Here is a 21211-nt window from a genome sequence, read left to right on the forward strand (position 1 = left end):
CCATTGCATAACAAAAGGTTATGCTTTATTATAAGTTCACAAAGATGTTTCCCAGCGCGATTAGGGGTGGTGTCCATTGCTGCCCTCTGACAGATTTCAGGTTCGTCCTCCAAGTTTAGACCAGATAATATTGTATTTTGTGGGGAAACAAGGCCGATCCGGGCATTGAAGTCACCTCCCAAGATAAACCAAGGGTTAGGTGACAGAGAGTCTATACTTTCGAGTAGTTGATCAAGTTTATCCCAATATGATCTCAGTTCCCCACAAGACTTTACTGGAGGTATATACACACATATGCAATAAGTATTTTTCAGGAGACTACCAGAAAGGGACAACACTAAAAAATTACGGGTGGACAACGAGGGACACTGTTGAATTGATACATTAAGAGAGGTTGACACCAGCACCGCCAGCCCCCCACTAGGCCTTCCATACTTTACAGTTTTAAGAGCTGGTTGAGTGTAACTTGTAAAACCCTGTAATTCAACCATAGTGCCCTCTTTTGCCCAGGTTTCTTGAAGAAAGATGATATCATGTGTTTGTAGATAAGAACAGAAATCACTGTCTTGGATCTTGTTCGTCCACCCTGTTACATTCCATGAGAGAAGTTTAATTGTTTTACAATGATTTATTCTTAGTCAATTGTTGGCCGATGTGCTCTCGGAGTTTACCAGTTTTTGAGGCAACAGGTTATTGCTAATGCTAGTGGAATAATCCAGATGTTCGATTATTTCAGTCGTCGTACATAAAGTGCTCACATTTGTAATCACTGGGCCTTTTCTTTGCAAATTGTTTGCCAATGGGGATTTCTTGGGTGTATTTCCTGACTCCTCCTCTTCTAAATATCTCATCTTTGTCCAATACTCCGGTGGTTCTATAGTTATCATTCTGTTGTGGCCATTGGATCTATTATCAATCTCTGCCTCCGGTTCTTTAATCTCTTTCAATGTCTGGCTCATAAGATCAAGCCTCTAAGAGAGCTGGGCATGTTTAGCCTGGAGAAGAGGAGGTTAAGGGGTGCTATGATAGCCATGTTCTAATATATAAAAGGATGTCACATAGAGGAGGGAGAAAGGTTGTTTTCTGCTGCTCCAGAGAAGCGGACACGGAGCAATGGATCCAAACTACAAGAAAGAAGATTCCACCTAAACATTAGGAAGAACTTCCTGACAGTAAGAGCTGTTCGACAGTGGAATTTGCTGCCAAGGAGTGTGGTGGAGTCTCCTTCTTTGGAGGTCTTTAAGCAGAGGCTTGACAACCATATGTCAGGAGTGCTCTGATGGTGTTTCCTGCTTGGCAGGGGGTTGGACTCGATGGCCCTTGTGGTCTCTTCCAACTCTATGATTCTATGATTCTATGATAACTGTTTGTTGCTCTTCCTGAGGGAGATTCCTAAAGGAGCTGAGAAAATCCTCTTCCAAAGGATTTACAGAGTGCTCAGATTCCTGAAGATCATTGTCTAGAGGAATCGGCTGTTCCTTTTGGCTCACCTGGTTATTTTGATGTTGGGCATGATCCTGCAGATTCAACTCAGGCATGTCTGTTTCCTCCCCACCTGCCAAGTTTTTTTGTGATGTTATTACTTCCATTGGGGGTCCAGGCTTTGGTTTTGTGAGCCCCTCTGAAGCAGCAGCCCTCATCTTACATAAGGGTGCAACAATAGAATTGCGAAATACCCGGGTTGGAAAAACTCCTCTGCTTGACAATCTGAATTTCAGTTTGTGAATCAGTGAGGGCAGTCTAGTAGAGGAAAAAGTTAACATAATTTTTTGGCTTTGATTTGTGGTACTTAAGAGTTCAGTCTTAATGAGGTCGATCTCTGTAAGTCCCATGCCAAGTAAGTCTGATAAATGTCGTTTGGAACGCTGGGCACCTTTCCAGCTAGGAGTTTGATCTGGCCTTCCACAAATTGTCATGCAGATCTTTTTTGGTTGGAAGATTAAATAAGAAGAGTTTGTTTTAAGAGCCTCTGCACGTTCTATGTTGAGCTTAGGGGTCTGCTCTTGTCGTCGCCAATTTCCTTTGGTACGATGGTGTTCTGTTGATGCCTGCTTGTTATTAACTGATAAACTGTGGACCTCTTTGGATAACTGGGTTATTTGAGAGGCAATACCTCTAATTTGCTGGAAGATATGCTCAACCGTTCTTGCAATTAGAGTTAATTGGGTGCTCTCCCTACTTGTTATTCCTTCCTCTCTGAGGAGCACAGGATCAGCTTGCCCCATTGCTGGATCCAGTTCCACGCTCTCACCTTGAATACTCTCCCCACACACACAATCATCTTCAAGAGGAGAAAACCGGTTTTTTGTTGGAACTGTAAAAGCAGATTTGTTAAAAAAGTCCTCTATTTAGTTTGTTTGGGAACCGGTGAGAGAGCTACATCCTCTGGGTCCCTGTGGCGTTTACTAGCAGGCATAGCGTCACCGTGGGGAGTAAACAAAGAGAGGTTTCCCCAACCAAAAAAGAGAGAAAAGAATAGAAAGTGCTCAGTTTGTTCAATTTAAGAGCTTCTCTGTGTGGAGGCTGCCAGGAGTTTCAGGAACAAGGTATAGAAGGGAGTTGGCGGTTAATAGCTAGCAGCTGGCGGCCTGCCCAGGATGCTTCACAGAACTTGCCCAGGATGTCTCCCACAGCATAGACAAGAAGGTGCTGCCAGAATCTCAGTAAGTTAAAAAGTAGAGAAGTAAAAAAGGAAAAACTACTTCCCTGGGTGGCAGTGAACGCCAACTACAGTCCTGTTATCTGCGGAGCTCCGAAGCCTGCCTGCCAAGCCGTCGCCATCTTGGACTCTCCAGTCTCTCCAACATTATTATTATTATTATTTATCACATTCAGATAGAAGTTCATGGCCAGCCTGGCTCCCTTGCCCCTAAACCTCACCCCCACCCATAGCATGCGCAAAGACTTGAGACTGTTGGAACAGGGAACTTATTTACTAGTTTTGGCTTATAAATCGCCACTCACCTACGACCTGTGGCAAGTAAGAACTGGCAGCCTTGCAGGGATGTACAGTATTGAGTTGCTCAGAACTCAATACTGCATGAATGGAGACTGCCCTCCCCGGGACTCTGATGTCATTCAGATAACATCAAGCTAATGGTTTCCTTTGAAATATGTAATCTGGTATAATTTCTTCAGTGCACAGTCTATAGAAAATAACAGGACCATTTGAATTTGGTTTGTGATGTGTAACTGAGTGTTTGCCTTGATTAATTTTTTTCTTGGGTGAAGTCTAGAGTGATTTTGGGTGACTCATTGCATGCGTGGCTTTGCAAGAGCCTTTGTCCCTTGATACAATTGCTGTGTAGTTTGAGGCTGGATGGCTGGATGAAAATACAGTCCCAGGGCCTGTCAGAATCTAATACTAAGCCATTTCCCTTGTGTTTGGCTATAAAAAGCGAGAGAAAGAGAGAGATTATTCACTATGCCCTCTGGCCTGACCTCCAAAGTGAGAACCCACAGGACTTTATGAACATGTGTTAGTCACAGAGCGGACTCATGATGCCACCAGAAGCCTTTTTATAATTCACTATCACTGAACTATTTACAGCTTACAATCTTGGCAGAGGATTCGTAACGGCAAGCTTGCTACTAGGAAGTAAAAAACCCCACATCAAATATAAAACAAAATACTTTCTCCATCTGTTCCCTGTTCGCCTCTCATTTAATTTGCCTGTTGTTGACAGTGCAAAGATCCTGAGTGTAGTAGGACAATTTCACAAGTGCTTACTGAGAAGGCAGACATATTTTGACAGGTCAAAATAAGAACATCCCCATTCAGCTTATGGGTTAAAATTCTAAAGGTTTCATTCCCTAGCAGAAAAATAAAGAACAGTAAGGATTCTGCTATTTATTTATTTATGTACTGTATTTAAAACATTTATACCCCACCTTTCCTCAATGAGCCCATGGCAGCTAACAAGGTACGTTGAAATAATAAGCACAATTTTTAAAAAGAATTTTCCAACAATAAATACAATAGTTGGCCACAGTAGATACCTAAATATCCAAGTTCAGCAAAATCCCCATGCTACAAATCTGCATTTGCAAGGGGAGTGTTATTCCCACCCAATACTGGTTGAACCTCTGTTCCAAGGTTAGCTCTACTAACATTTGTCTTGTCTGAATTAATATTCAGTTTGTTTACCCGCATCCAGTCCATTACCCATTACTGTCTTCAGGACTTCTATAGCCTCACTGCAATGAGATGGAAAAGAGAAAAGTGGGTATAATTCAATATCTCTATTGAATTGTGACTATAAGTTATTTGCTGACATATTGGCAGAAAGACTCAAACATATATTGAAAGATATAATTCATGAAAATCAGGCCAGCTACTTACCAGGAAAACAAATACAGAATAACATCAGGAACATTATTAACATATTAGAATATCTTGAATTTAGAATTGTTAAATAGTGGCTCTGATGTTCGTGGACGCAGAAAAAGCTTTTGATAATGCATCCTGGTATTTCCTAAAGAAACAGATTAATTTAATGCGTATGGGAGGAAAAAATTGAGAAATGTATTGAAGCAATATATCATAAACAAAGGGCTAGACTGATAATAAATGGTATGATCTCAGGAAATATTGAAATTTCAAAAGGAACAAGATAGGGATGCCCTCTGCCCCCATTATTATTTATTTTGGCATTGGAAATTTTAATGAATAAGATCAGAAAAGAGGAAACAATAAAAGGGATTGTAGTGGGGGGAATTATAAAGTAAGAACTTTTGCAGTTCATGTCTCTGCTCCTCCACCTGCAGCTGCTGGGTGACCTTGGGCCAGTCACACTTCTCTGAAGTCTCTCAGCCCCACTCACCTCACAGAGTGTTTGTTGTGGGGGACGAAGGGAAAGGAGAATGTTGGTCGCTTTGAGACTCCTTCGGGTAGTGATAAAGTGGGATATCAAATCCAAACTTTCCTTCTTCTTCTTGCAGGTGATTTACTAATAACAACAGAAAACCCTAAGGATTGTATCCCAAAAGCAATAGAATCTATTAACGAATTTGGACAATTAGCTGGCTTTAAAATCAATTATAAGGAAATAAACTTGTTAGTCAAGAACATGGGAATAGATGAACAAAAAGAATTACAGGAAACTACGGGATTAGAAATAAAGAAAAAAGTGAAATACCTAGGCATCTGATTAACATCAAAACACATTAATCTGTTTCAGGACAATTATGTCAAAATGTGGAATGACGTGAAAAGAAATTTAGAAATCTGGAGCAAGCTTCATCTCTCCTTCTGGGGCAAAATATTGGTAGTAAAAATGAACATCCTACCTAGAATGATTTTTCTATTCCAAATGATACCTATTCTGGGAGGTATGGATTGTTTTAAAAATTGGAGGAAAGACATAGCAAAATTCATATGGAAAGGGGAAAAGCCCAGAATAAAGCATAAAATTATTATAGACAGAAATGAGGGGGTGGGGCTTGGCTTTGCCTGATTTGGAGTTGTATCATGCAGCGGCAGCTCTAACTTGGATCAGAGAATGGATGACTTAAAAGATAAAGATCTGTTGGATCTAGAAGGTGTAGGTACGTGTTTTGGTTGGCATGCCTATCTGGTATATGATGAGGTAAAGGTGCACAGGAGATTCTTAGACCATATAATTCCAAAATCATTGTACAAAATATGGCTTAAATATAGACTTGTTAGAACCAAAAACTCCCTGGTGGACCTCACCGGTAGAAGCCATGACTGTGAAGAAAAAAGAAAAATGTTTGGGCAACATACAAAAGAGGAAGATGATAAATTAAAATTGAAAAAAATTGAAGACATCTGAATGCACTTAAATGATTGGCTCCAATATTTTCAAATTACTGAACGATTGGGTAAGGATAGACAAAAAGGATTCTCCAAAGAAATATCAAAATTGGAAGAGAAGTTAATACTAGCAAAAGGAAAAATTCTATCCAGCATGTACGACCTCCTTCTTGATTGGGAAGCAAAAGAACCCGTGCATGTGGGTGCCTGGAGAGATAAACTGCATTTAAGATATCCTCTCCTACCTATTAAGACCCATCCACAGCATTGCCTCTTTTCAGCAGGGTGGCACTCCCTTGGAAGGAGCAGGTCTGCAGCTTCTGGGTACTCACAAATACATCTCTGTCACTAGATGCCTAAGTGTCCTCTGTGGCAGAGTCTGTCAGGTTCACCTGCTACAGCTGTTCCTGGACCGGAATATAGTCCATGCACTGAGACTGGATTACTGCAATGCATTCTCCTTGAAGCTAGTCTAGAAGCTCTAGTTGACGCAGAATGTGGTGGCTAGACTGCTGATGGGAGCACATAGCTAAACTGCTGCTAAAACATCTGCACTGGCTGTCTATCGCCTATACAGCCAGCTGCAAAGACCTTGTTCTTAATTTACAAAGCCCTTCGGGACCACCTGAACCCTTATGTCCCAGCTCAATCCCTGAGATCATCTTCAGAAAAGTTATTGGTCTTCCCCCAAGTTGGCGACAAGAAACTGACCCTTAGTGCCCTCATCCCAGTCCTGTGGGAACGCCCATCGCTCGGCCAGCAGAGATTGGGCAGGTGCCTCCTGTTTATACCTGTGAATGTCTGCTGAAAACCTGTCTGTGCCACCAAGCTTATGCAAGCAGTTCAAAAATCATCTTTCTGTAATAACTGATGTTCTCTGATTTTAAAGTTTAGTGTAGTGTTTTAGTACATATTGATATTGTTGTAAAGCATTATGATTTTTAATATGGTGGTATATAAATATTTTTAAATAAATAAGTAAAAGCCATCATTTGCCTCTTGCCTTTTAAAGGGTCCCCTTTGGGCAGAACACTTCCAAGTGACCAGGATATTATCCTCATTTGCCTGCGTCCTATTGTTCTTTAGTCTGCTTTTGTATTGCTTTCCTTTTTTAAAAAAATCACATCGTTTTGTTTGCATTTCTCCCTTCTCTTGTTAGATCCTGCTCTAGCTTTTTCTTCTTTTTTATATAGAAAAAGTAGCATTTCTCTCTAAAAGCTATTATAAACCGTATCACCTCCAAAACGTGGATGAAAAACATGGGTCTGGGTAAAAGGCGGATCTACACGGATCCTCATGGATCCTCCACTTTTTTAAAAATAACTCCAACAAATGCAGTGTCAAATCACACCTAGAAGGCACGCCTACAAACTGGACTATACAAAACGTGGATCCAACACTTTGCCGCGCTGCAGCAACACAAAAACATGGATCTGAGGCACGGATCCTCATGAATTCATATGATTTTTATATTGAAACAAAATAAAAACACCATGATACAGTAGACCACATCTTAGTCTGTAGGCAGAACCAAAAAAATCACGCATCCACTGTTTCGTGGTGCCGCAATGCCGCAAAAACATGGCTAAAAAACACGGATCCTCATGAATCCTCATGATTTTTGCACTAGATCGGCTCAAGCTCACCATCAAATTACACATCATGTCCAGGGGCACAGCCTGCACCACAAAAATCACGGATCCACGGCTTCCTGGCCATACCGTGGCCCAAAAACGTGGTTTTGAAGCATGGATCCTCATGGATCCTCATGATTTTTGCACAAGACCAGCCCAAAGTCACTATCAGATCAAACATCATGGCCAGGGGCACAGCCTGCACCACAAAAATCACGGATCCACAGCTTCCTGGCCATACCGTGGCCCAAAAACGTGGTTTTGAAGCATGGATCCTCATGGATCTTCACGCTTTTTACATTGGGCCACCCCAAACTCACTGTCAAATCACACATCATGTCCAGGGGCACAGCCTGCACCACAGAAAACTCAGATCCACGGTTATCTGGCAACGGCATGGCCCAAAGACGTGGTTTTGAAGCACGGATCCTCATGGATCCTTACGCTTTTTGCATTGGGCCAGCCCAAACTCACTGTCAAATCACACATCATGTCCAGGGATACAACTTGCACCACAGAAAACTAGGATCCACAGCTTCCTGGTCATAACACGGCCCAAAAACGTGGTTTTGAAGCATGGATCCTCATGGATCCTCACGCTTTTCGCATTGGGCCAACCCAAACTCACCGTCAGATCACATGTCATAGCCAGGGGCACAGCCTGCGCCACAAAAATCATGGATCCACGGCTTCCTGGTCATACCGTGGCCAAGAAACGTGGTTTTGAAGCATGGATCCTCATGGATCCTCACTCTTTTTGCACTAGATCAGCCCAAATTCACCATCAATTCACACATGGCCAGGGGCACAGCCTGCGCCACAAAAAACTGAGATCCACGGCTTCCTGGCCACACCATGGCCCAAAAACGTGGTTTCGAAGCACGGATCCTCATGCTTTTTGCATTGGGCCAACCCAAACTCACTGTCAAATCACACGTCATAGCCAGGAGCAGAGCCTGCACCATAAAAATCATGGATCCACGGCTTCCTGGCAACGCCATGGCCCAAAAACTGTTAGTATCTCAGCTCACAGTCAGAGGTAAACTGGCCTCCCCCGGGCAACTGAGTGAGATACTTGATGACCTCTCCGCTGCGTCTCCCGGCAGGCTAGGTCATAAACCGGCGATTTCCCTCATTAGATGTGAGGAAAACACACCCTCTGCTTCTCTGCTTCTCTCCCTCCCTGCATTCTCCCAGGGAGGAGAAATGAGACAGACAGGAGTCCTTTCTACATGTTTTATTCCTGTCACTCAGCAGTACATAGAAATGTGACTGCACCCTTCAGTCTCCATTAGAAGAGTCACACTCTCCACCCCTGCACTTCCAGCACAGGTCAGATGACACACTGAGCTAACATCCGGTGCTCAGTACAGAGAATAGGCTCCACCTTTTCTCCAACAGTACATCTGCAAACCATAACATCCTGTTTGCATTCCAGCCATCTGGAGCTGGCTTTTGCCTTGGTGCTTTTTCCCAACAACCTCCCCCAAAAGCATCAATTGGCAAAACATGATCCAGAGAAGAAAACAAACAGTTGTTATACATATAACAGTCCCCTGTTGTTTCAGTTCCACCCTTGGAACTCCCCACCACTGGTTTCACCAGTGTACCTCTCTGGTTGTCTGGCTTCCAAGGAATGAGTGCTTCTGCATTACCTTGGCTAGCTACTCTCTGTTGTGTCTTTGTCTCTGACTTAGACACTGCTTTAACCTGCTTTGAGTTGTTAACAATAGCAACACATGCAACGGCTAAGTTAGCAAACTCTTTTGAGTACCTCTTTGGTGGTACACCCTTTGTAACTCTCTCAGACCTGCGTATGAGGTTCTGATCCTCTGTGCTCACTGGTTCAACCTTTGGACTCTGTTGAGAACCAGTAGCAATCAGTGGTTCTTCCTTCATCTGTGAAGGTCTATCCATTGTGTGAGATTTTCTCTCAATGACTGTTACAACTGAACTCTCTGAGCTATTACTGTCATCATCATCAGTACCACTGTAATCTGTGACATCAGAAAAATCATCATCATCATCTGAATCGTTTCCTGTGGGAAATGTGTGTTCTACAACCCGCTCTTGCTCTGGAGCACTCTCTAGGAACTTTGTGAGAATCACCTGACCAGATTCAGACAAAATTACTCTGTAGAGACCCTTTTCATATCCCACAAAAATGCCTCTGGCATTCTTTACTCCACCTGGAGCTTCTGTTCTCACATGGGACCCGAAAACCTTAAAATAGGCAACAGAAGGTTTTCTATTGAACAGCTTCTCAAAAGGAGAACATCCCAACTCTGTTGAGACCTTTCTCACCCACACATGAAGATAGGACGCTAGAGACTCCGCCCAATATTCATGTGGCAAATGTGAACTCAGCAATTGCGCATGCATCCCCTTTTGCAGTTCTTTGTTCACTCTTACACAGACCCCCCTGTTCCACGCTTCGGTCGAAACAGCAACTTTGTGGTCTATTCCTTCTCCTTCCAGGAACTTCTGAAACTTCTGTAACAGAAAAATTTGCTTCTCATCTGTGAAAAGACAATCAATGTTAGCATCATGCATATTTTTAACCTTGTCACAAAACTCCTGAAACTTTTCTAAAGTTTCTTGCGGTTTCTCCATCAAATAAACCCAAGAATAATTAGTGAAACAATCCACACACAAAAGGTAATACTTTGCACTGCCTCTAGATGGTTCTAGAGGACCAATCACATCAGCATACACCCGCTGAAATGCTCTGTCGACCTTCTTGGTCAGCTTCCTGGTGCTCACACTGGTCACACCTGCAAGAGAGATTTCGTTAGAAACAGAAGAATTACATTTCATGTAATCACTTTGATCAAAAGTCAACAAATACAGTCCATCTTTCTCTTTGGCAGTAAGAAATAGTTCTCCGTCTTTGTAGATCTTGCAGCTTTTAGCATCATAGGTCAGTTTCAGTCCTTTCTTTGCAATCTGCGACACACTCAGCAGATTAAATCTCAGTTCTGGAACCAGGTAAACATCACTTATAGTCAAGTTCAGACTCTCAAGATACACAGTTCCAATTCCGGTCGCTTCCAACTCTTGACCGTTGGCCTGTTTCACAGCGAAGTTTTGCTTCTTCAACGTCGTAAACAGTTGTCTGTGCGGGCATATATGAACCGTCGCGCCCATGTCAATTATGAACGAGTTCCCAACATCTGGCGTGGTTCCTTTCGCCATCATAGCCTTTGCAGGTTTCACCTGGCACTTGGAACGGCTTTTGCCTGACGCCTCAGGCTTCGTAGAGCTGCTCTTTGCTCTTCTTGACTGGCGCGGCTTCTTACAGTTTCGCTGTAGATGCCCAGTCTGTCCACAATTGTAGCATCGGACAGCACTCAATGCTACTCCATGCTCCCTAGTAGCATCAGCAGTGGGGGAATTAGAACTCTGTTCTTCCCTCCCCCTGTCTTTCACTTCCAGTGCAGCAAGTCTGTCGTGTTCATTCAGGACCACAGCACACACTCTCTCCGCGGTCAGCTGCGCGGCCGGTAGGGAACCAAGCTGACTGGCAACAACCTTGTAGGTGCGGTTAAGGCTGTTTATCATCATGAAGCAAAACACTTCCTCCTGAAGACGGAAATTGCGTTCCACCATCTGTTGACGCAGAAACTTCATTTCTGTCAGGTGCGCTTGAACATCTCCATCAGGCGCAAGTCTCAGGTTGGTCAATTTCTCAAAATACAGCAACGCTGAAGAACCAGCATCTCTCTGATGCGTTGTACGCAGCGTGTCCCAAACCTCTTTCGCATTTTCTAAATGCTGAACATGCACCAACTGATCATCTGAGACACACAGAATTATAGCAGTCCTGGCCCTTACATTCTGTGACTCCCAACCTCTGGTTGGTGCTGCAGGGATGGGGTTTTCAATTACATCAAAAAGCCTCTGATTCTGCAGCAGGGCCTTCATCTTTACAGACCAAGATGAATAATTGTCATTGGTTAAGGGAGGTGGGTAAGGCAGACCTCCCCCTTTCTTGGCATCCATCTTGAAGCCAAGCCTCCAGCTCACACTGTCAAACAAGCTGTAAAATCCAACAGTTGTTTTTTCCTTTCTCACACAGGCAAACTGCAAGTTGTTTACGCTCTTTTGCACCTGGCAGCTAAACTCTGGCTGCTATGGAAAGTCCCTTCCAAGGGCACGTAAACTTGTAGCCAAAACACTCTCTGGTTTTGTTTCGCTTTCCCAGGCTCACACTCACAGTCCAGCCCCTTTGCCAGTAACTTTCCAACTTTCCGTTACTTAGCAACAATGCATTCCAATAGGACAGTTTATCAACCACAAGAATTTGTGGAATGCAGGCTTCAGCCTTCGAAGCTGCAGGCCTCTTCCTCCCAGAGCTCTTGTTTGCATTGAAATGCAGCTCCGTGAACCAGTGAATTAATCAGACTGCGTTCACACTTTTAGCCCGAAATGCAGCATACCTTGAGCTTTGTTGCTCTGGAAAACACCTCTTCTTTCCACCAGCTGTCTGTTGAGCCTCTGGCTTCTTTCAGACGCTTCTCTTCCTCCTTGGAGCAGAGGAGGACAATCCACCAGCCTCTCATGCAGATGTCCGATGAATCGCAACCATCCGAAGGCTGCCACATTGTTAGTATCTCAGCTCACAGTCAGAGGTAAACTGGCCTCCCCCGGGCAACTGAGTGAGATACTTGATGACCTCTCCGCTGCGTCTCCCGGCAGGCTAGGTCATAAACCGGCGATTTCCCTCATTAGATGTGAGGAAAACACACCCTCTGCTTCTCTGCTTCTCTCCCTCCCTGCATTCTCCCAGGGAGGAGAAATGAGACAGACAGGAGTCCTTTCTACATGTTTTATTCCTGTCACTCAGCAGTACATAGAAATGTGACTGCACCCTTCAGTCTCCATTAGAAGAGTCACACTCTCCACCCCTGCACTTCCAGCACAGGTCAGATGACACACTGAGCTAACATCCGGTGCTCAGTACAGAGAATAGGCTCCACCTTTTCTCCAACAGTACATCTGCAAACCATAACATCCTGTTTTGCATTCCAGCCATCTGGAGCTGGCTTTTGCCTTGGTGCTTTTTCCCAACAACGTGGTTTCAAAGCACGGATCCTCAAGGATCCTCATTCTTTTCACATTGGGGCTCCCCAAGCTCACCGTCAAATCACACATCATAGCCACGGGCACAGCCTGCACCACAAAAATCATGAGTTGCACTACAAAAATCACAAAAATCCCCTTACCTGCACTGTTAATGTCACCACTGCAATATTATTATTAGAGCCGATAGGAGAATATATGACTACCATATTTTTTGCTCTATAGGACACACTTTTTACCCTCCAAAAATTAAGGGGAAATGTGTGTGCGTCCTATGGAGTGAATGCAGGCTCCTTGGCTTCAGCGATAGCAACACGAAGCCTCCGAAGCGCAGAGGGAGCCCTCCCTCCGCTCCAGAGGCTACGCGTTGCTTTCGCTGAAGCCTGGAGAGCAAGAGGGGTCGGTGCGCACCGACCCCTCTCGCTGTCCAGGCTTCAGGGATAGCCGTCTGAAGCCTTTGGAGCGCAGCGCAAGTTCCCGCTGATCTCCGAAGGCCGCCTGAAGCCTGGAGAACGAGAGGGGTCGGTGCACACCGATCCCTCTTGCTCTCCAGGCTTTGCTTCGCTGGAGAGGCACTGCACAATTTTTCCTCTCTGCGCAGCGCCCCTTCAGTGAAGCTGGAGGAGAAATGGAACGGGCTCCGTTTCTCATCCCGCTTCGCTGAAGGGGCGCTGAGCGGAGAGGGGGAGAATTTTTTTCTCCCTGTTCTCCCCCTCCTATGGTTCGGTGCGTCCTATGGTCCGGCGCGTCCTATAGAGTGAAAAATACGGTATATATTGTACCAAGATATGGTTCATCTTCAAGAACAGATCAAATACATGCCAAAGTATTAAAGAGGAGAAAAAATATGAAACTGCTTACATACTGTCAACTAATATCCAGATTCAAGAAAGACTGTATGGCAAACATTTAAATCAGTGAAAAGATAGAATTTGAGTCCATCATAACAGAGTTCTACCTTCTGGGTAAAATTTATAAACTATTACTCAAATATGACACCAAGCCTGAACAAGCAAAACCTTATATGACAAAATGGATGCACAAATTTTAAGAGCAGTTCACAGTAGAACAGTGAGAACAATTATGAATAAAGGAATAAAATTTACTGCAAATTAAGCCCTAAAACAAAATTGGTACAGTGGAACCTCGGGTTGCAGACATAACCCGTGACTGAGGCACGTCCGCAACCCACAGCGTTCGCATCCTGAAGCGCCACGTCTGCACAGGCACCGGTGCAATTTGGCGCTTCTGCGCATATGAAAGACCCAGTTCTCTGAGTGCATGTTCTGGAAGCTGGGCAATAGGGGCAGTACAGGATTCCTTTTGGTGTACTGACCTCCCCGCTGCACCAAGGATTCCCTGCCCGAGCTGCTTCAGGTCATGGCGGATGTTCTCCTGGAGATACCTAGTTTGGTTGTCCTAGGGGATTTTAACATCCATGCCAACATGACCTTACAAGGGGCTGCTTGGGACTTCGTGGAAAGCATGGCCTCCATGGGGCTGTCCCTGAATAAGTTTGGCCCAACTCATAGTCACGGACATGCCTTAGACCTAGTGTTCACCTCTAGTGACGTGGGTGATATGACACTAGGTAAAAGTGAAACAAAAGAAGTGCCATGGTCAGATCACTTCCTGGTGCAACTGGACTTCTCCGTGACCCTTCTTCTCTGCAAGGAGGTGGGACCAATGCGGATGGTCAGCCCCCGCCAAATGGTTTCCAGAGAGTGGTAGGGCATGCTTTATCCCATGTTGATGGCCTTTCAGCTGATTCCCTGGTGGCCTGCTGGAATGCGGAGTTGACCAGGGCTATCGACTGTCTGGCTCCGAAGCGCCCTCTCCAACTGCATGGAGCCCTGACAGCCCCGTGGTTTTCTTTGGAGCTGCGGGTGAGGAAACAATCGCTGAGACGGCTAGAGTGCCGGTGGCAGAAAACTCATTCTGAATTGGACCGGACACAGGTTAGAGCTCAATGTCGAGCCTACCAAGTGGCAATAGCGACGGCGAAGAAGACTTTCTTCACCGCCCAGTGGCGTAGCGTGGGTTGTCAGCACCCGGGGCAAGGCAAGTAATTTGCGCCCCCTAACCCGTTGAGAGAGTGAGTGAGCCAGGTAGGGGCAGAGAGCTACGAGTGCGAGCGCCCCCCCCCCAGATGTTGCGCCCGGTGCGGCCGGCCCCCCCTGCACCCCCCACGCTACGCCACTGTCACCGCCTCTATTGCATCTGCAGAAAATAGTAGCAGGAGACTCTTTCAGGTGGTTTGCAATTTAACGGAACCACCTTTACCACCGGGGCCTTGTAAAGACCCCAAGATCTCCTGCAACGATTTTTCAAATTTTTATGCAGATAAAGTTGCTCATATTCGGAAGGAGGTACACACCACCGTGGGAGCAGGGTCAGGGCGGGAGAGTGCTAGAGCCCTGTCTGGTCAAGTTGCATGGAATCAATTTCAATCCGTTACCCCTGAGAATGTGGACAGGTTGCTTGGATGCGTGAAACCAACCACCTGTCTCCTTGATCCTTGCCCGTCCTGGCTAATAAAAGCAAGCCGGGAAGGGCTGGGCAATGGGCTCTGCGGGGTGGTGAATGCTTCCCTCTGTGAGGGAGCCTTCCCAGACCCGCTGAAAGAGGCGGTCATTAAACCGCTTCTTAAAAATGCATCTTTAGACCCAGCCAGTATGGCCAACTATCGCCCAGCCTCAAATCTTCCATTCTTGGGCAAGGTGATTGAGCGGGTGGTTGCTGAACAACTCCAGGCATGCCTGGAGGATGCAGACCATTTGGATCCCTTCCAATCGGGATTCAGGTCTCATCATGGGACTGAAACTGCCTTGGTCGCGACAATCGATCATAACATCCTTCTGGACCGTCTAGAGGAGCTGGGAGCTGAGGGCACTGTTATACAGTGGTTCTGCTACTTCCTCCTGGGCTGTGTCCAGAAAGTGGTGGTGGGGGATGAGTGTTCAGACTTACTTGTGGGGTGCCTCGGGGTTCCGTCCTCCCCTCCATGCTTTTTAACATCTACATGAAGCCGCTGGGAGAGATCATCGGGGGGTTTGGGCTTGGTGTCCATCAATATGCGGATGATACCCAGCTCTACCTCTCTTTCGACTCAGAACCAGTGAAGGTGGTGAAGGTCCTGTGTGAGTACTTGGAGGCAGTTGGAGGATGGATGGCAGCTAGTGGATTGAGGTTGAATCCTGACAATATGGAAGTTCTGTTCTTGGGGGACAGGGGGCGGGCTGGTGTGAAGGACTCCCTGGTCCTGAATGGGGTAACTGTGCCCCTGAAGGACCAGGTGCGCAGCCTGGGAGTCATTTTGGACTCACAGCTGTCCATGGATGCACAGGTCAATTCTGTATCCAGGGCAGCTGTCTACCAGCTCCATCTGGTACGCAGGCTGAGACCCTACCTGCCCGGAGACTGCCTCACTAGAGTGGTGCATGCTCTTGTTATCTTCTGCTTGGACTACTGCAATGTGCTCTACGTGGGGCTACCTTTGAAGGTAACCCAGAAACTACAACTAATCCAGAACGCAGCAGCTAGTCTGGTGACTGGGAGTGGCCACCAAGACCATATAACACCTGTCCTGAAAGACTTACATTGGCTCCCAGTACATTTCTGAGCACAATTCAAAGTGTTGGTGCTGACCTTTAAAGCCCTAAACGGCCTCGATGCAGTATACCTGAAGGAGAATCTCCACGCCCATCATTCTGCCCAGACACTGATGTCCAGCACCAAGGGCCTTCTGGTGGTTCCCTCACTGTGAGAAGCAAAGCGACAAGGAACCAGGCAGAGGGCCTTCTTGGTAGTGGCACCCGCCCTGTGGAATGTCCTCCCATTAGATGTCAAAGAGATAAACAACTACCTGACATTTAGAAGACATCTGACAGCAGCCCTGTTTAGGGACGTTTTTAATGTGTGACTTTTTAATGTATTTTTATTTCATTTTTTGGGAAGCCATCCAGAGTAGCTGGGGAAACCCAGCCAGATGGGCAGGGTACAAATATAGTAGTAGTAGTAGTAGTAGTAGTAGTAGTGGTGGTAGTACTTTGTAGGATTTGATAATCTTTATAGGTCTTTTAAATTTCTAATCTATCTATCTGTCTATCTATCTATCTATCTATCTATCTATCTATCTATCTATCCCCTCCCCCCTTTCCCTGTCTGCACTTCCCTATCCTTATAAAATTGAATATATATATATATTTAAAATTTACGGCTCCACAGTTTTCTGGGTCGCCCCATATTCATTACCCAACCACCTATGCTGCTCATGGCCAGATCACTTTGGGGCACTGCCATGCTGTAAAAAGATTCTCACTGCCATGCTGTAAAAAGATTTATGTTTGGTCACCCTGAAATCACTATCAAATCACACATGATGTATATGACCACAGAATGAACCACAAAAACCACAGAGCACAGCCAAGGAACAAACACTATATTAAATACTTTAATCCTCATGGATCGGCATGATTGTTAAATGGACTCCACCAAATTATATTGTAAGATCACACCAATGTCCATGGAATGACCGAAATACAAACGCTATCTGAAATGGTTCTGCCTTAGCAAGAACACTGAATTAAAATGACATTCATATTCATAGCTTCCACTGTGAAGAACTGCACCTGGAAATTTTTGACGCTGCTAAACCTCAAGAATGTCCAAGGCAGAGATTGTGATGATCTTACCTGTGAATGTAAATTATCAAACCAACTAGATGGAGACCACCAAAGTAACCATGAAAAACAATCACCTGTCTTGCGTCAATTCAGCTACAAATGGTTTTGGGACAAAAGTTGGTTGCTTTGCGGGGACAGTAATTATAAATGGAGGTTTGACTGCAAGTTTTCTTGAGAACAGATTTTGTCAGTGCAAACTTTGAAATAGGGGGTTTCCAACGTGGTGCCCATGGGAATCATGGTGCCTGCTGACAGCTTTCCTGGAGTCCACCACGTGTTTTTAGAAAAAGAACAGGATTAGTGGTGAATTGTGCCCAGCATGACTTCAGATTGTTCATAGTACATTTGATTGACTACAGGGGCATATGAAGGGGCAGCGGGGTGATGGTGCCCCAGGGTGCCATGCTGGGGGGAGAGTGACAGTAAGGTCGCTGTACTGGCTGCCGCTCTTGCGGCAACTGTACAGGCAGCCCCTCTCGCAGCGACCGTATGGGCCATACGGGCAGCTGCTCTCGCGGCGACTGTACAGGCTGCTGCTCGCGTAGCGTCCGTACAGGCAGCCCCTCTCACGGCGGCCGTAAAGGCTGTATGGGCAGCCGCTCTCCTGGCGACCATACGGGCTGTCATGCATGCACAGTCCATACAGGACATCATCCAGGACTTGTTACCATATTATAGCTGCCACAAAATCTATCGGCATGCCACCAGAACCAGGGAAGCCTTGCCAGTTGCAGCTCACACAGTTGAAGTGAAATAAAAGACAGAAGAGTAGATCGGGAAGAAAGTTCCCCAGACTGCAGGAAAAGATAACAGTAGCTCCAGCAGCTGATTCAGTGCAGGCTGCTGAGGGGTTTGACTCCTTAAGATCACCAACTGACTATGAGACACCTGGAAAGCACTCAGCCTCAGATGACCTCCACTCCAAAAAGTGGGAAAGAGGATTTGACAGTGACCAATATTGATTATTTTGATAGCAGCCCCATATTCTCAACACAAAGTGAGAAGTGTTTGGACAAATCACTGATTTGTACATCAGTTCCCCCATGGCACAACTGTACCTTCCCCACACTCAGTCTACAAACCATGGGACTTGGGTTCAGTTGGCAACATCTGTGTGTATGACTATGACATAAACATTGTTTTTTTATATATAAATTTTTATTGGTTTTACAACATTTTTTAAACAATACAAACAAATAAAAAGACAAACAAACATGTATAATTTCATAACCTTTTTTCCATAACCTTCGTTTCTCGGACTCCCCCATACCTCCCCTTTCTGCATCCCTGTTTACAAAATTATTTCAGCAGCTTCTGAGCAATTTTATCAAATATATGTCCTCTTAGTCTTTTCTCTGACTTAATCTTATGTCACTGTTTCCCTTTTTCTCTCAGCACCTCGGCATTTTAGCATTCATCAATTTTATAATAGCTCTTAAGATAAATTTTAAATTTCTTCCAGTCCTCTTCCGCTGTCTCTTTCCTCTGATCACGGATTCTGCCAGTCATCTCAGCCAGTGTCATATAGTCCATCACTTTCATCTGCCATTCTTCCACGGTGGATAGATCTTGTGTCTTCCAATACTTTGCGATGAGTATTCTTGCTGTCGTCGTAGCATACATAAAGAAAATTCTATCTCTCTTTGACACCAATTGGCCGACAATGCCCAAGAGAAAGGCTTCTGGTTTCTTAGGGAAAGTACATTTAAGTACCTTTTTCATTTCATTATATATCATTTCCCAGAAAGCCTTAATCTTCGGGCACGTCCACCAAAGGTGATAGAAAGTACCTTCAGTTTCTTTACACTTCCAACACTTATTATCAGGCAAATGATAAATTTTTGCTAGCTTGACTGGGGTCATGTACCACCTGTAGATCATTTTCATAACATTTTCCTTTAAGGCATTGCATGCCGTAAATTTTATACCGGTGTTCCACAACCATTCCCAGTCAGCAAACATAATATTATGACCAATGTCCTGTGCCCACTTAATCATAGCCGATTTAACTGTTTCATCTTGTGTATTCCATTTCAGCAGCAAGTTATACATTCTTGACAAATTCTTGGTATTGGGTTCTAACAATTCAGTTTCTAATTTTGATTTCTCCACCTGGAAGCCAATTTTCCTATCTTGTTTGTAGACCTCCATTATTTGATAATAATGGAGCCAATCTCTTACTTTAGGTTTCAATTTCTCATGACTCTGCAATTTCAATTTATCTCCATCTTGTTCCAAGATTTCCCAATACTTTGGCCATTCGGCCTCCATATTGAGTTTCTTCAATGCCTTAGCCTCCAAGGGTGACAACCATCTAGGGGTTTTGTTTTCCAACAAGTCTTTATATCTTATCCAGACGTTAAATAACGATTTTCTGACAATGTGATTTTTAAAGGCCCTATGCACTTTGATTTTATCATACCATAGATATGCATGCCAACCAAATGTATTATTGAAACCTTCTAAGTCCAAGATATCTGTGTTCTCGAGGAGCATCCACTCTTTCAGCCAGCAAAACGCTGCTGCTTCATAGTACAATTTTAAGTCCGGCAGGGCAAATCCCCCTCTTTCTTTTGCATCTGTAAGTACTTTAAATTTTATTCTGGGCTTTTTGCCCTGCCAGACAAATTTCGAAATATCTTTCTGCCACCTCTTGAAACAGTCCATCTTGTCAAGAATCTGCAAAGTTTGAAACAGAAATAACATTCTAGGCAGTACGTTCATCTTAATAACTGCAATTCGGCCTAACATTGACAATTTCAAATTTGACCATATTTCTAGATCTTTTTTAATTTCTGACCAACATTTTTCATAATTGTCTTTATACAAATTCAAATTTTTAGATGTCAAGTGAACCCCTAAGTATTTCACCTTCTTAACCACCGTCAAACCTGTCTCTTCTTGAAATTTCTCCTTCTCCATAGCTGTTAAGTTTTTTTCTAAAACTTTAGTCTTTTGTTTGTTCAGTTTGAATCCAGCTACCTGGCCGAATTGTTGAATTATCTCCAACACCCTTTTTGTACTAGTGTCTGGCTCTTGTAAAGTTAGTACTAAGTCATCTGCGAAGGCCCTTAACTTGTAATGTTTAGCTCCGACCTGTACACCTTTAACCTGCTGGTCATCTCTAATCATATTTAGCAACACCTCCAGGACAGAAATAAAAAGCAATGGGGAAATTGGGCACCCCTGTCGTGTCCCTTTTTCTATCTTGAATTCTTCAGTTATCACATTGTTTACAATCAACTTAGCTTTTTGTTCAGAGTATATCGCACCCATACCATTCTCAAATCCTTGGCCTACCCCCATCCCATGAAGATTCTTTTTCATAAAACTCCAAGAAATATTGTCAAAGGCTTTCTCCGCGTCCACAAATATCAGCACTGCTTTAGTGTTTATATTCACCTCCAATAGTTCCAAAATGTCTATTATATTCCTCACATTATCTGATAAATGTCTTTTTGGGAGAAAGCCTGCTTGGTCCTTATTAATCTTCTCCATCAACACTCTTTTCAATCTTTTTGCCAAAATGTCTGCAAAGATTTTGTAATCCACATTAAGTAGTGATATTGGGTGGTAGTTCTTGAGTTGAGTCTTTTCAGTCTCTGTCTTTGGTATGAGTGTAATATAAGCTTCTTTCCACGATCCTGGCGCCCTTTTCCCCTCTAAAATCTCGTTACAGACTTCCTTTAACGGTTGAACTAACCACTCCTTCAAAGCTTTGTAGTATCTGGAAGTCAGTCCATCTGGTCCTGGAGATTTGCCCAGTTGCATGCTCTGAATGGCACCCTCTATCTCTTGTTCTGTTATTCTCTGGTTTAGCTCCACCTTACTTCGATGAGAGATTTTTTGTAATCCATATTTTTTAAGGAATTCATCTATGTCCTCTTCATTCTGTGATCCTTGTGAGTATAGTTTTTTGAAATAACTCAAGAAACAGTTTCTGATCTCGTTGGGTTTAGATATATTCTTTCCATCCACTTCTAGATTTGTGACTGTATTTAGTTTCTGTCTTTTCTTCAATTGCCAAGCCAAAA

General features: G+C 44.3%; 2 long non-coding RNA genes across 4 annotated transcripts in view; both read right to left on the reverse strand.

Moving 5' to 3' along the window:
- LOC308467101 overlaps positions 1-21211 on the reverse strand; it is a 175658-nt gene that overhangs the window by 89798 nt on the left and 64649 nt on the right. The gene's annotated exons all lie outside the window — the stretch shown is intronic.
- The window catches only part of LOC308467097, a 31293-nt gene continuing 13917 nt past the window's right edge, over positions 3836-21211 (reverse strand). For 2 of the 3 annotated variants that reach the window (XR_013981129.1, XR_013981131.1), the window contains one exon: positions 3836-6882. This is a non-coding gene — a long non-coding RNA (uncharacterized lncRNA). The remainder of the gene's footprint in view (positions 6883-21211) is intronic. The other variant, XR_013981130.1, reaches the window with a different exon arrangement.

The sequence above is a fragment of the Podarcis pityusensis genome, assembly GCF_964106645.2.
Source record: "Podarcis pityusensis genome assembly, chromosome: 17".
NCBI lineage: Eukaryota > Metazoa > Chordata > Lepidosauria > Squamata > Lacertidae > Podarcis > Podarcis pityusensis.